The sequence below is a fragment of the Procambarus clarkii genome, chromosome 83 (genome assembly GCF_040958095.1).
Source record: "Procambarus clarkii isolate CNS0578487 chromosome 83, FALCON_Pclarkii_2.0, whole genome shotgun sequence".
Classification (NCBI taxonomy): domain Eukaryota; kingdom Metazoa; phylum Arthropoda; class Malacostraca; order Decapoda; family Cambaridae; genus Procambarus; species Procambarus clarkii.
Window position 1 is genome coordinate 842,501 of NC_091232.1, and position 14,913 is coordinate 857,413.

At 40.3% G+C, this 14,913-nt stretch overlaps 1 protein-coding gene across 9 annotated transcripts in view; it reads right to left on the minus strand.

Moving 5' to 3' along the window:
• The window catches only part of trh (PAS domain-containing protein trachealess), a 1,432,279-nt gene that overhangs the window by 754,889 nt on the left and 662,477 nt on the right, over positions 1-14,913 (minus strand). The gene's annotated exons all lie outside the window — the stretch shown is intronic.

Sequence of the window (14,913 nt, forward strand, 5' to 3'; positions counted from 1 at the left end):
TATTCGTATGTTTATGTTGTTGACTAAACAAGACAACGAAACTGGGGCCCAGATTCACGAACCAGTTACGCAAGTACTTACGAACGTGTACATCTTTCCTCAATCTTTGACGGCTTTGGTTACATTTATTAAACAGTTTACAAGCATGAAAACTTGCTAATCAACTGTTGTTATTGTTATAAACAGCCTCCGGGTGCTTCGGAGCTCATTAACTGTTTAATAATTGTAAAAAAAGCCGCCAAAGATCGAGAAAAGATGTACAGGTTCGTAAGTGTTTGCGTAACTGCTTCGTGAATCTGGCCCCTGAGCTCAAAGTGACAAATAGTCAGACTAAAGGTCATGGTTGGAAATACGAGGATGAAAGGTGTTATAGGGGTTAGAGCTATCAGTTAGACCTTCTTCAGGGACTTGCAAATGAGTAGCATAAAATAATTGCTAAAAACACTGAAATTTCAAAATATGAATGAGAGGTGCATACATTACATACGAAAGTAATGACTAATAAGACTCTTAATCCTATTAATCAATGTATAGCTGTTTGAAACAAGACGTTCTGACGTCTTAGATTATACAGTTCCATTTAGTGCCCAAAGATAAGGTTAATCCCAGGTTTAGGATCCTCCTTTGTTGATGAAGAGTAAGAAAACTTTATTTAAATTTTGTGCAAAGCAAAGAGTAAAGGGGGTATAATAATGGGGATATTAAGAGTAAATAATATCAACACACAAAATAGGACGTAACTCAATGGATTCAAATTTGCTTAACTTCAGATTTGGGAGTTCAATCATGTCCTGTTCGGAAAAGGGGTTGAAAAGTCTATTGGGGACGTTGGTGGGTAAGGTGATAGACCTGGACTTGAACAAATCCACAAGGGCCGTGACGAGGATTCGAACCTGCGTCCGGAAGCATCCCAGACACTGCCTTAATCGACTGAGCTACGACAGGGTAAAAGGGTTGTTCATTTGATGCATCACGTTAGTGTGATCTCTGTGTGTGACCTGGACTTGTTCAAGTGTATTAAGCGCACCTTAAACCAATATATGAATAGGTGTTATTAGGTATAAGTTAAGAGGCGCCTCATAAGGTTGTGGGCCTATTACAGTCTGTCTCTTCTACCTGTATGTTCTTGTGCCTCTTTCTTAGTATTAAATTTATTATTCTCTTTTTTCCTGGATGACTGTAATATGCTGTTTAAGTAAACTGCTTCATGTAGGCCAACAGTCCTTTTGCTGTTCCCTGTATTCTTATGTTCTTGTGTAAATATTATAAATACTGTTCTGTCTCAGCAACTTCTGTTATATTTGGCCGATATATTTGACCGAAACTGAGGCCACCTATAATGCAGACGTTGTTATACTTAGTTGTTCAGCATATTTATTTCCTTTGTTTTCTTCAATTCATCTTTTGTTATAGTTTGTTAAGTTGTACATAATAACTCCAATTTTTGGCGACTTATAACCTTTATTAGTGCATTGTAACTTGTTGCTATGTGAGGCTCTGCTTAATTTTCACCGTAACACTGAATTTACATGCATGAATGAAATTTTCTGAAGTATTGCACTTTTCCACTCCCAAGCAAACACGCGTACCTGACACATACACCGACTGATGTATTCCGTCCGCTTCTCATTGTATTTAATATCTAGAGCTTACTTTAATGGTGAAGTATATCCGAGACAAAAGTATACTCTATATACTTTCTGGTTGGTAAGGTACTGCCACATCCGTAATGACCCTTGAGGGTTCAAGAGGCCTCGTGCCCAACATCAAATCAAGCAAAAATGCGGATATCGAGCAGATGAACACAAGCCAGTCATCGACCTGGGAGCCGCTCTTGGCGAGCGGGAGCACTGATACAAGTTTGTCATACAAGCCCAGCAACATGACAAGTTGTCAGGACCTGTCTTGTGGGGGCAGTCCTGCTCTGAGGGTCAGCACAATGCAACGGAGAAAAAAGAGGTGTGGGGACAGTTCTCGGTGACGCAACTAGAGCAAAATAAATCCCGGCGCCAGTCACAGGAAGGAGAGACAGGACATGTTGTCTCTGTCGGAAGGATAAAAACAGAATACCGAAGACAATGGTGGGAACTTGTCGAGCAACGAGGCCTAGCCATGGGCGACATAATCACCCCGAGTGATGACTTGGTGGGTATAAATAGCACGAAGGCCGAATTTCTGGGGTGGCTCTCTCGTTGAACCTGATGCGAGATTAGAGTGTGACGGAGTGACTTGCCTGCACCCAAAGGACTGGTTTTAGTTCCAGTGTGTTCACTATTGTGGCACACTGGCTACCCCCGCACGCTAGAGCACTCTCCGGTTATAAATATGTATCACCTAACAAGATCACACCTTCCGTAGCAGATGTGTCCGCAATCAGACTCGAGTGATCATTCAAGAGAGCTGCTACGCGCGCCGCTGATGTCTCTCACTCTACCGTTGGAGAACCGCTTCTTGTCTCACTGACAACAACAATAATCACTTACTACATACCACTACACATCTCTATTATGGCGGATGGCACTAGCCTATATTCTCTACCCCAGTTATATTACAACTTTTAAACTAATTATTTTTATTTAGAGTGCCATTGTACGTCTTAATGCTCGGACTGGCACTAGCAAAGTATTTTGTTGTTGTTCGCAAGTGCTATTATAACTTTAAATATATAAATAAATTAAACGAAGTTGTTTGCTTGAGTGAAGAAGACACTGTATATGGCTGCTCGTGGGTACACACACACCGTAAACAGAGCGAGAGGCGGAGAGCCGGGAGATGGTATCCTCGGGGAAGATTCACATGTCACTCCGCACTTACTCAACATGCAATTTCAACCGAAGATATTAGTTTTTTGTGGTAAAACTCTCCACGGAGTCAAGATTTGTGGTGTAGCGGGGACCCCCATCGTGTGCGGGGGGGGGGGGGGAAGGAGGGGGGAGGGGGGGAGGGGGGAAGGAGGGGGGAGGGGGGAAGGGGGGGGGTGTGGTGGGGAGGGGGGTACTTTCCTGCTGGTTTGATGATAAATTTGGAGCAGGGACGGACGGGGCGCTCCGCCCCCCCCCCCACACACACACACACAAGGGAAACATACCAGGAACCATGGTCTATTTCCGTTACTCAACATTACTCTTTCTAACATTAGCAAAAATGCTAATGTTAGAGAGGAAAATTAAAGGGGCAGTCATTAGTGGGGTCACAGGGGTCAGTACTGACCACCCCAGCAGTTACTAGTGGGGTCCCACAGGGGTCAGTACTGACCTCAGCAGTTACTAGTGGGGGGTCCCACAGGGGTTAGTACTGACCCCAGCAGTTACTAGTTGGGGTCCCACTTGTTCTTATGCTGTAACATTTAGGAACTGTCTCGTTTCTCTGTGTGTATCTGTCTGTCTCTGATGTGTACAACTGAAGGAATTCAGTTATATCACTTCCTATTTAGAGTGGAAAGATAACTTTCCTGCCTTGAGACTGACACAGTTCACAGGTCAATCGCCGGAGCTATTTCGTCACAGTGGAGGCGCTGAATGGGGAGCACCCCCGGCCACCACCACCCTCCACACATCCTTCATGGCCTCTCCTTCCTGTGCTCCTGCACACACACACAATACGCACACAATCCTACATGGACGATACCACCGCACGCACGCACGCGCACGCATTCGAAAAACGGCTTTCGTCTTGCTGGAGGGCTGGGGGAGAAGGCCCACCAGCCTGTTGTGGTAGTTAAGAGCGCAGTTTATGACATCCGCGCTGATGATGTGTGGCATTACTGACATTAAGTGGCAAATGTTAATACTCGTCTCCACCAGATTGACTTCTTCCGTGTGAGGTGTGTGGTTTGGTGCTTGGCCCTTCCTCGCCTGGCTTCCCACTGCTCCCCTCCACCCTCTCCAGTCCTCGCCCCACACACACCCTCCCCCCCACACACACACACCCACACACACACCCTCCCCACCCCTACTCTTGCCCACCCCACACTCATCATCCCCATCTTGGCCAACCAGCACCCCGTGCCCCTGTTCTCCTTAGCCACTTGTTAACACTTCACTAATCCTATTCTTCTTGAATTATTTACTTCTTAATCACTCTCCCTACCTCCATTCGACAGCCCTCGCATTTCTTGTCCTTACTCATCTTGGCCAGCGTCCATGCTCCTTGTCGTTCCTTACCTTAACTACCCCGTACACCGTCCTCAGTTAAAGCCCCGCTCCTGTGCCTGGTAAGTCCACTACGGGCTCACCATAGCCCGTGCTACTTGCCACTTTTGTTCTCAGTAGCTGAATCTAAATCAACCACCACCACCCGCCTGGCGCCACCACCACTAATCCTGGGGCCAGATTTACGAAAGCACTTACGCAAGCACTTACGAACGCGTACATCTTTTCTCAATATTTGGCGGCTTTGATTACAATTATTAAACAGTTAATGAGCTCCGAAGCACCAGGAGGCTGTTTATAACAATAACAACAGTTGATTGGCAAGTTTTCATGCTTGCAAATTGATTAATAAATGTAAACAAAGCCGTCAAAGATTGAGGAAAGATGTACACGTTCGTAAATAGTTGCGTAACTGCTTCGTGAATCTGGCCCCTGGAGTTCTAGTACCCATCAAGCCCGGCCTGGAGCCAGTCATGTGATAACTTGGTCCAACACGTTGCTTGCAGTGGGCCGCAGTTCTACTTATCCACAACAACCCGGTTGTTCCAGCCCTGCTTGCAGGAACTTGTCTAAAATCTTCTGTGGACTTTGTTCCGGCAATATTTCTCATGCTTGCTGGGAGAGTATGCAACAGCCGTGAACCTCTGATGTTCCTGCAGAGCTCTCTGATTGTGCCTATGACTCTGGGACACTTCTACAGTTCCTGCCGCATCGGTCGCTCCAGTATGTTATACATTTACTGTGCAAATTTGGGACCTAGTGGGCCCTCCAGTGTCTTCTGTGTATACATATTATTTGATACTTTTCTCGTCTTCTGCCCAGAGAGTATATTTGGAGAGGTGTGAGACGGGTGCTAATAATTTAGGTGCATAATGGTGTCTCTGCGTCCCGTATATGTCCTCAGTATGTCCTATATTCCAGGAATAAAGGAAATATTCTACTGCTCGAGTACTGAGCTGTACTCATGGGGTTTCAGCACCAGTGATAGTAGTACCATTATAGAGGAAATCCCTGGATTTGAAGGTGTCTATAATCCATCCTATCAATTTCCTGGCCGCCGCTGTTGTTATTGTTGTTTAAGATTCGCTACACAGAACAATAAGTTCCAGTAGCACGGGCTATGGTGAGCCCGTATGCCGCCGCTATATTTGCTGTGTTATGTTAACTTAACGTCAGGTCGACAGATATCATAATTCCCAAATTTGTTACATGTTTTTTTTCCTTCTGTGAGTAGGTGTGATTGTATCTTGTACCCTGTGATTCGTTAACCTTCTTCATTTCTACTATAACTTTACTCGTTGATTTCATTTTATGAGCTGTCACTCCATCTTCTTCTTGAGGTTATCTTGAGATGATTTCGGGACTCGACCAGGACTCGGCCCGGTCATCGACCAGGCCCCCTTTTTGTTACACACCCCCAGGAATCAGGCCGTAACAGCTGTTTAACTCCCAGGTACCTATTTACTACTAGGTAAACAGGCGCATAAGGGTGAAAGACACTGCTCATTTGTTTCCGCCTCCACCGGGGATCGAACCCGGAACCTCAGGACTATGAATCCAAAGCGCTGTCCAATCAGCTATCAGGCAATGGTCACGCTTATAAAATAAATGCGCTTGGCAAAGTCCGTGTATACAATACACGCATTTTGTTTTTCTTCTAATGCTTCCGTGGTTTTCTCATAGTAGTTGAGTAACTTTAAAAGACGGGATCTTCCCAATTTAAATCCGCGTTGACCTTGTTGTGGTCATTGTTCTCCATAAAACTGGAGATTTCAATCGTAATCACAGTTTAAAAACTTGTGTGTGTATTCACCTAGTTGTATTCACCTAGTTGTGCTTGCAGGGGTTGAGCTCTGCTCTTTCGCCCCGCCTCTCAACTGTCAATCAACTGTTACTACTATTTTTTTCCCTCACACCACACACACACATATACACATACAGGAAGCAACCCGTGACAGCTGACTAACTGTCCCGGTCCATCAAACTATTGCAAAAGTATACTCAGATGTTTTTCACAAAATTTACTAGTAAACTAGTTGATTTTCAGTACCCCTTTGCTTTAGAAATGACACTAAAATTCTATTAAATACACCCCTAGGCTTTATTAATTATATAATTTAGAGTAAACTCAAATTATCCTCAACCTGATTCTGAAGTAAACCCACTACTGCAACAGAACTGTTAACCGACTAACAGAACCAATGAATCACCTAATCTCCTGATCATCAATTATATACACAGTTTATTCAATGCTTGGCTGGTAGCCGCTTTATCGTGTAGTATGGTGGTAATTAAAAGCGACCGGTACCTGGTTGATACCTGGTTGATGGGGTTCTGGGAGTTCTTCTACTCCCCAAGCCCGGCCCGAGGCCAGGCTCGACTTGTGAGAGTTTGGTCCACTAGGCTGTTGCTTGGAGCGGCCCGCAGGCCCACATACCCACCACAGCCCAAAGCGGTGTAATTAAACACCAATGATTTGTAAACAGAACAGACAAACATTAATATTAAATGGTTACAAACACAATTCAATAAAGACAGGATTTCCTCACCTGCCACAAATTCATATAGATGTACAGTAACAATATTCCTAGAGTACAATTACAATGTTCATCAAAGTACAATAAAAACACAACCATACAACAACCATACAAAAGCAACCACTGAACAACTGAACACCTGAGAACAAATTTCAGAACATAATGATTGTTTCAAGCGTGGGTTGGACATGTTTATGAGTGGGATTGGGTGGTTATAGATAGGAGCTGCCTCGTATGGGCCAATAGGCCGTCTGCAGTTACCTTGTTCTTATAGTACAGAGACCACAGTTTCTCAGTCTAAAAATTACAGTCTAACTTTTCTTCTCTGAGACACTAAATAATTTGTCGATCTGCCTTCTATACAATAACTATATTCACATTTTATAAATATAGACAGTGGATTGTTTTGTATTATAGAATGTGGAGTGTTCCATATTATAGTCAGTGGAGTGTTTCATATGATTGACAGTGGAGTGTTTCATATTATAGACAGTGGAGTGTTTTGTATTATAGAAAGTGGAGTGTTCCATATTATAGTCAGTGGAGTGTTTCATATGATTGACAGTGGAGTGTTTCATATTATAGACAGTGGAGTGTTTTGTATTATAGAAAGTGGAGTGTTCCATATTATAGTCAGTGGAGTGTTTCATATGATTGACAGTGGAGTGTTTCATATTATAGACAGTGGAGTGTTTTGTATTATAGAAAGTGGAGTGTTCCATATTATAGACAGTGGAGTGTTTCATATGATTGACAGTGGAGTGTTTCATATTATAGACAGTGGAGTGTTTCATATTATAGACAGTGGAGTGTTTTGTATTATAGAAAGTGGAGTGTTCCATATTATAGACAGTGGAGTGTTTCATATGATTGACAGTGGAGTGTTTCATATTATAGACAGTGGAGTGTTTTGTATTATAGAAAGTGGAGTGTTCCATATTATAGACAGTGGAGTGTTTCATATTATAGACAGTGGAGTGTTTTGTATTATAGAAAGTGGAGTGTTCCATATTATAGACAGTGGAGTGTTTCATATGATTGACAGTGGAGTGTTTCATATTATAGACAGTGGAGTGTTTCATATTATAGAAAGTGGAGTGTTCCATATTATAGACAGTGGAGTGTTTCATATGATTGACAGTGGAGTGTTTCATATGATTGACAGTGAAGTGTTTCATATGATTGACAGTGGAGTGTTTCATATTATAGACAGTGGAGTGTTTCATATGATTGACAGTGGAGTGTTTCATATGATTGACAGTGGAGTGTTTCATATGATTGACAGTGGAGTGTTTCATATGATTGACAGTGGAGTGTTTCATGTTATAGACAGTGGAGTGTTTCAAATTATAGACAGTAAATATTACATTTGTGTAGACTTTGCTCGTGGCTTCATTCTTACTCACATACAAAGATTATCTACTAATGTTGAGGAAGATCTGGTAATATTTAGCGATTGCACACTTATGACAATTCACTTCGGTTTCTAATTCAATTTATAATTGAATTATAATTCACGTTTAATTATATCATTAAAATTTATAATGTAATTATTAATATAATTTATATTATATTCATAATTTTTTTTAATACAATTGTTATGTTTTTAGTTATGAGTTATGCAAGTATAATAATAGTATATGCTATAATTAAATCTATTTAAGCTTAGAACACGAGATTTTCAATTAATCTTTGCGTTCGAAAATATAATCAAGAATAAATGACAGGCCTGGCTCTTTAATGGTAATTAAAAAAATAAGCCTATGAGGCCTCACTTGTACACAGGATTTTTAAAAGAGCAATAAATCCCTTCTCTCGTTCTCTAGTTATAATCCTCCGTTGTCGAGGACACGAGACCAGGGGCCAGATTCACGAAGCAGTTGGGCCAGATTCACGAAGCAGTTACTAACCTGTATATCTTTTCTCAATCTTTGACGCCTTTGGTTACATTTATTAAACAGTTTACAAGCATGAAAACTTCCCAATCAACTGTTGTTATTGTTATAAACAGCTTCCTGGACCTTCGGAGCTCATTAATTGTTTAATAATTGTAAACAAAGCCGCCAAAGATTGAGAAAAGATGTACAGGTTCGTAAGTGTTTGCTTAACTTCTTCGTGAATCTAGCCCCAGACCCTTAGCAAACGACCTTCGGCCTTGCAGGAAGAACACTACATGGCTCATGCTCTCTATATGCGAGATTGACCACGACTCAGCCCCGTCCCTTGCCAGTCAATTAGGACTCTGGTACTGCATTACTGACCATTTTGTTCATTGATCAAATTTTCAACTCTCAACAAATCATAATTAATCATCTTATTCCTCAACGTGTGAGACTTGGTCCTCTTGAGAGCTAGAATTCGTACCGTATGAATATAAGTTTTAAAAACCTTGAAAATTAACGCAACGTCATCTCACAGTCTACTGAAATTAAATATTCTCTAACAGTTAGTTACAGCGGAGAGGACTTGAGAGTGATTCACACACAAGCAATATAATGACACCACCAAACCGACGTAAAAAACTTCATGCGGAACGAAGTTGTTTAAACTACTTCCCATTTTACACACACACACACACACACACACTACAAAGTTCATAATAACTGCCTACATAAGCTCCACATTGGGACGCAAATAATTAAATATGTGACGATAATTATATAATAGTATAAACATGATTGCCAAGACAATACTTTTTCCAAATAATAAAATATAATAAGTGCAAAACTCAGCCGAAAGGTATTTACATTCTGGGAGAAATAAAAATAGTGAAAAATATACGCAAACTATTTAAACGATCATGTTATGTTTATTTTCTTGTGAATTAAATAAAACCCTGCCCTTGAAACTGACTTATATAGGTATATAAAAATGATATAAACACGTGTTTGGTAATGAATGATGACGTTCCATTCACCTGGACTCTAGGAGGCTCGAACCCTGGCCCCCCAAATGTGTGTGTGGGGCCGGAGCTCAATCGAAGTGTATTTCCAGGGAAGTGTGGATGAGACAATTTACTGAGAAGTTGTGTTTGAATAACAGCGGCCAGAAACAGAGGCGCAGCCAAAACTAATTAGCACGTAGATCAGGAAGCAGATGTCGCTAAAGAATCATGTGATTCAGCTGATAATGAATGGGCAACTACCCAGTAATATGACGAACGTCATAGAAGCTATATAACAAAAAATCAAAGATGACTATGCAACTGAACATGGACACAGTATAACGTGATGATAGTTATATTAAGTGTCATTAAACTGTAGTGTAATAAATTAACAGGAGAACTGCAGAATGACTGCACTGTTACTCCAAGAAATCAACGAAGGAAAATCTACAGTAACTGGAAACTGGATACCTGCCCACTGGCACACTGCCACTGTAGTGCTAATATTAAACACAGGATACAGACTACAAACCCTAAACTATAGGCTGACAATTCTCGTGTATAGACATCAAGGGAGCTTCAGAACATCATCAAAATAATCAAATAACGGACGCCCTGGAGAGGCTTACACCTGTCACCAGCTTGGGTTCAGGGAAGGATAGACTGGCTGCACATTCCTTAACCACCAAAATGCATTCGATACAGTGCCAAAGAGAAGGCTAATCTATAAAAATACATAAACAGACTGGTGTATCGGGAAGAAATTGTCTGATATATCACGGACAATCAAGGAAGGTACTCCTGGGAGTAATGGATTAGTTGACAGGAACAAGAATGCAGGGAACTACAGAAAGGAAAATTCCTTAACATTGGCACATTCTGTTCTCAGCAACTCATCCTCCAGCCCAAGCTGTAAGTTAAATACCGATTTAATTTTTACTAAGAGCAGATTTTGACTTATTCAACAGCCAACTGACAGGATGAATCTTCCATACAATATATAGTAAACCTTTTCCTGAAATGTAAATTAATAATAATATATATATTGTGGATTTATGTTGAGTAGATCTAGGTTAGGTTAAGTGTTTTGGTTAGGTTGATTTAGGGGGGGGGGGGGTGTTTACACTCCCTAAATCAACGTAATGTGACTGAAGATGAACGAGGAAAGTGTCGAGTCACAGCCTCGAACATGGATCAGTGGATTATAAGTCTAAATACTGAACTATGTGCAGCTTTTGTAGTCAGTATTTAACTTATACGTTGTATAATTATATAATTCAATATATAATTAGGAGCTGTAGTTAAATTATATAATGTATAATTATATATAGTTAAATATATAAGTTAAATAGGGGGAGTTAAATATATAACTAAATATTAATGTATAATTAAATAGAAGCTGCCTCGCATGGGCCAATAGGCCCTCTGCAGTTACCTTTATTCTTATGTTATGAACCTCACAGCCTCTGATGATGGACCTGGTTGTTTGTGCGAGCAGGGGACATGAACCCTATGACAAATTAACACGGAAATTTTTACCGTGACAAACAAGCAGGTCACAGAGGAGTGTAGACAGATCTACGCCATCATAACAACAAACTAAATGACTGTTCAGACAAATTGCTACTCGACCTGTGATTCGTCAGACTGAGAGCAGCTGCGTGTAACAGCCTGGTTGATCAGACCATCAACCAGGAGGTCAGAGAATGGGCCGCAGGGCTATTGATTCCCAGAATGAGTTCATTGTATCACAATCGACTTGAGAATGGTCCAGGACGGACCGAAACGTCGTCGTCCCTTCAGTGTGTGGATCGGTCAACGAGCTCATTGTAGGCTGGTAGAATTGAACCTTGACACATTCAGTTTGGAGCACGCGAAAGTAAGCCAAAAGATCCATAAGCAATCCAAAGGAAAACAAATAAACGATTGTACATGAGCCGGAGACTAATGCCACACCTCAGCACATACGGGGTAAGGTACACCAAACCATCACCCCAAGTACACCCACAGGATAAAGTGTACAGTACATCTCGGTATGTTACGGGCTCACCATAGCCCGTGCTACTGGAACTTCTTGTTCCGAGTAGCTGAATCTAAAAGTACCACCACCACCTCGGCCTGGCCAATGTTACGGTACTTGCTCCACACTCGTATCCGACCGTCCAAGTGGTTGGGCACCATTCCTTTCCCTCTTCCCATCCCCCAATCCTTATCCTGACCCCTTCCAAGTGCTATATAGTCGTGATGACTTGGTGCTTCCCTGATGATTCCATTCCATTCCACACTCGAGCTCAAAATGTTGCTCCATCCTCGAGCTCAAAATACTGCTCAAAACTAGACTCTTGAATAATTCGAGATCAAAGGTTTGGGAAAACGTAGATTGAGAGTCCATTGCAAAATGTAAAAGAAAAATAATAGAAATACGAGGGAAGCGTCCGTCCTGAAATTACCGAAAGTCAAACAGTAATTGTGAGACGCTGCCGGCCGGCCATTACGTGATCGCACGTGATGAGAGGGTATGCCACGGAGAGGACGAGCCATCACGGCAGTTTTGTAAGTGCGTGTAATTCAACTTTGAGGCGGAAGGCCAGTGAACGACACTTAAAAAAAAATAGTTCAGAGTACCGATCGGTTAAGCTTTCCTTTGAAGTGAATCACAGTTTATGGCAGAGGGGGAAACTGACCCGAGAAGTGAGTGTAATGTGAGTGAGTAAGAGTGTAGCAAGAATTTTAAATACAAAAAATAGTACTTTTCTATAACCCGGGGTAATTGAGAAATTAGTTATCTTTTGAAATTCCCAAGTTTTTGACCGCTCTTTTGACATTGGCCTGAAATGTGAGGTATCCATGGCAGATGGGATGGGATTTTTGACTATTGATGAAGTGGTAGGAAATTGAAGGTCGAGATGTGTGTCTCCAAGGCAGAGTATTAAACAGGTCTCTGATTTACATAAACAAGACAAAACCTTCGGCTTGATTGGAGGTAATTATGAAATTAAGATCATATGAGAACTGGACTCTAAAGGAAGGACTATAACCGAAATGGAATGAAAAATGCAAAGACGGGGAGTTACATTATTACATTTATACGCGCGTGTGTGTGTGTATAATAATAATAATATATATATATATTATATATATATATATATATATATATATATATATATATATATAATATATATATGTCGTACCTAGTAGCCAGAACGCACTTCTCAGCCTACTATGCAAGGCCCGATTTGCCTAATAAGCCAAGTTTTCCTGAATTAACATATTTTCTCTAATTTTTTTCTTATGAAATGATAAAGCTACCCATTTCATTATGTATGAGGTCAATTGTTTTTTATTGGAGTTAAAATTAACGTAGATATATGACCGAACCTAACCAACCCTACCTAACCTAACCTAACCTATCTTTATAGGTTAGGTTTGGTTAGGTAGCCGAAAAAGTTAGGTTAGGTTAGGTTAGGTAGGTTAGGTAGTCGAAAAACAATTAATTCATGAAAACTTGGCTTATTAGGCAAATCGGGCCTTGCATAGTAGGCTGAGAAGTGCGTTCTGGCTATTAGGTACGACATATATATATATATATATATATATATATATATATATATATATATATATATATATATATATATATATATATATATATATATATATATATATTATATATATATATATATATATTATAATATATATTGTGGATTTATTAGATACTTATAAATTTATTTATTAGGTCTTCCCCCTTATTAGGTACTACATATATTATGTAGTACCTAATAGCCAGAACGCACTACTTGGCCTACTATGCAAGGCCTGATTTGCCTAATAAACCGAGTTTTCCTGAAGTTATATATTTTTTCTTATTAATTGATACAGCATTACATTACATATTTTTGCTAAATTTGAGTAAAAACTAACGTAGAAATATGACTAAACCTAACCTACCTATCCTAACCTATCTTAACCTCTCCAAAACTGTCAGTAATTCATTTTCTTAATATAATATTAATTCAAATAAACCAATTGGATTTTGTTTATTTTAGATATAAAAATAGGGCCTCGCTGATGTCCAGTCTTCTGTTGATGTGGACATCAGCGAAGACCTACACATCAAAACATCAAGACCAGTAATCAACAACCAGTTAATACACAATTCTACCCTCTTCAAGACCCCGAACCAACCTCCCCGTTCCTGTACCAAGTAAGTCCACTACAGGCTCACCAAAGCCCGTGCTACTTGGAACTTTTAGTTTCGAGTAGCTGAATCTAAAAACAACAACAACCCGAACCAACACAGAGACAGTAGAAGCAAGAATATAAGCTGCTTATGTTCATGCAGGTAATAGTCTATTAATATCCATTATGTTCCATCCACTTGTCCATCTCAATCACGTCCTGTACCACCCTCACCTCAAGAGAATATAAGCCTTTGCAAAAGCATTGTAAATTTGTCTTTAAAAATGTAAGGAGTCCCTTGCAAAATGCCTCCCTAGGCGTCAGACCATAATAACTTGTGAAAATGAACTTTGGAGAGTTAATTTTTCAACTTCCTTCGACATTGAAGAAAAACATAAGTAATATTGAGAAGATTTGTGTTAGAATCATTAATCTTACCCTTTCGGTCATATTCAACAACATATGTTTACAAGAAAGACCGCTTCCAAAATATACTAATGCATATATACTGATATTATATTATATATATACTTATAATATACATATATATATATATTATATATATATTTATATATACATACAGAACTTTATATATATAAAACGCATTTTCAGAATAATAAAAATATTCTAATATTGAGAAAATATTCGATAACATATCAGCATTTTGTAATAATTCTGGTGATGAGGTTTCCATACACCCCCTCCCCCCCCCCCCCCTCCAGGACAACACAACCCCGGCGGGAACCTCCGGTACATAACAGTAAAACACTGTAATTCCCAACAAGACTACACAATACTCCAGACAAATTACAGACTGATGTGGGATAATTGAGCTATTGCAAAGATGGTTACTGGGTTGTCAGGGCTCAACACAACCATACCTGGGTACCAGCGTGGCGGTATACTAGAGCTGTCAGCTGGGATATGTATACTAAGAAATATATACTATACACCGAGAAGCGAGGTATATCCTGAAAGTTTACTTAAGTCGTGAACTATGTTCAATACTAAAGTATATTTGCTGGTTGGTCACTAGTGGTAAGTAGGCATAATAACCCCTACAGAGGTTGATAGGCCTATACTCGAACTCCAACCCAAAATGCATGTGCCAGGAAGTGAATGTTTCTCCTGTAGCACTGAATATCTATGCCAGCTCTGAGCCCGT